This window comes from Peromyscus eremicus, chromosome 1 (genome assembly GCF_949786415.1).
Source record: "Peromyscus eremicus chromosome 1, PerEre_H2_v1, whole genome shotgun sequence".
NCBI classification, from domain to species: Eukaryota; Metazoa; Chordata; class Mammalia; order Rodentia; family Cricetidae; genus Peromyscus; species Peromyscus eremicus.
Genome location: NC_081416.1, coordinates 123,978,465 through 123,979,989, shown reverse-complemented (window position 1 = coordinate 123,979,989; position 1,525 = coordinate 123,978,465). Strand labels below are relative to the sequence as shown.

The following is a 1,525-nucleotide window of genomic DNA, read 5'->3' as shown; positions in this document are numbered from 1 at the left end:
TTTGATTTGGTTCATTGTTCTGGTCCAACTAGGGACTGAATTCGTTGAGGGCCTGACTACCAGTAGAGTCCCAAAGTGACACAGGGCATCAAGTTCTGAGAGACAAGGAGTGTATGAGGCATAACCAGAGCCACTCTGGAGATGATCCCTCACTGTTGTAAATGGACTAATTCATCTAAGAGGACCTGGTTCAATAATCCCCTCATATAGGTCCTACCTGAGAGAGCATCATAGGGACTTGGGGCAGGCACATAGCACACCTCTCCTTAACACTCTCCTTGGTATTTGTAGAGTTCCCTGTTTCCTTCCTGTGTGGTGATCTGATGATCAGAAATCCACCATGTCTAGTGTCAAGATCCATGGCAGAGAGATCTTTGAATCTTGTGGGAATCCCTCTATTGAGGTTGATCTCTGCACCTCAAAAGATCTGTTTCAAGCCGCTATACCCACAAGTGCCTCCACTGGCATCTATGAGGCCCTGGACCTCCAGGAAATGATAAGATGCACTACATGGGGAAGGGTGTCTCAAAGGCTGTTGAACACATCAGTTGCACTTACTCTGGTTAGCAAGAAAATGAAGGCTGTGTGATGGGGAAGATCAGTAAACTGATGACTGAGATGGATGGGACTGAAAAGAAATCTAAATTTAGTGCAAATGCCATCCTGAGCAGTGGTGGTGGGGTCCCTGGCTGTCTGCAAAGCTGGTGCTGTGGAAAAAGGAGTGTCTCTGTACTGTCACAACATCGTCTTAGCTGGAAACCCTAAAGTTGTCCTGCCAGCCTTGACTTTCAGCATTGGTGGTTCTCATGCTGGCAACAAACTGGCCATGCAAGGTTTTGTGATCCTCCCCATGGGTGTGTCCAGTTTCCAGGAAGCCATACACATTGGAGCAGACATTTACCACAACCTGAAGAACATCATCAAGGAGAAATATGGGAACGATGCCACCAATGTAGGTGATAAAGGTAGTTTTGCACCTGACATCCTGAAGTGCTGGAGATGCTGAAGAATGCAGCTGGGAAGGCTAGCAACACTAAGTAGGTTGTCATTGACATGGATGTGGCTGCCTCTGACTTCTTCAGGACTTCAAGTCTCCTGATGACACCAGCAAGTACATCACACCTGACCAGCTGGCTGAACTGCAGAAGCCTTTCATTTGGAATTATTCATTGCTGGTCTATCAAGGACCCATTTGACAGGCATGCCTGGTAAGTTTGTTAGAAGTTTACAGCTAATGCAGGTATTAGATTGGCTCTGTTATTGAGTCTCTGTGGCCATGTGAGCTGGCCTAGTACAACAGTTGGGTATCATGGTGTCCCATTGCTTTGGGGAGACTGAGGATATCTTCATAGCTGACAGAGTGGTTGGGCTCTGTGCTAGACAGATCAAGACTGGTGCACCTTGCTGATCTGAGTGCCTGGACAAACACAATCAGATCCTTGGAACTGAGGAGCTAGGCAGTGAGGCCAAGTTTGTCAGCAGATTCTTCAGCCCCAACTCCCCCACCAAAACAAACAAATCATGA

The 1,525-nt window shown here is 47.2% G+C and overlaps 1 pseudogene; it reads left to right on the top strand.

Moving 5' to 3' along the window:
• The first annotated feature begins 340 nt into the window (after positions 1-340).
• Positions 341-1,525, top strand: LOC131917245 (alpha-enolase-like; annotated as a pseudogene).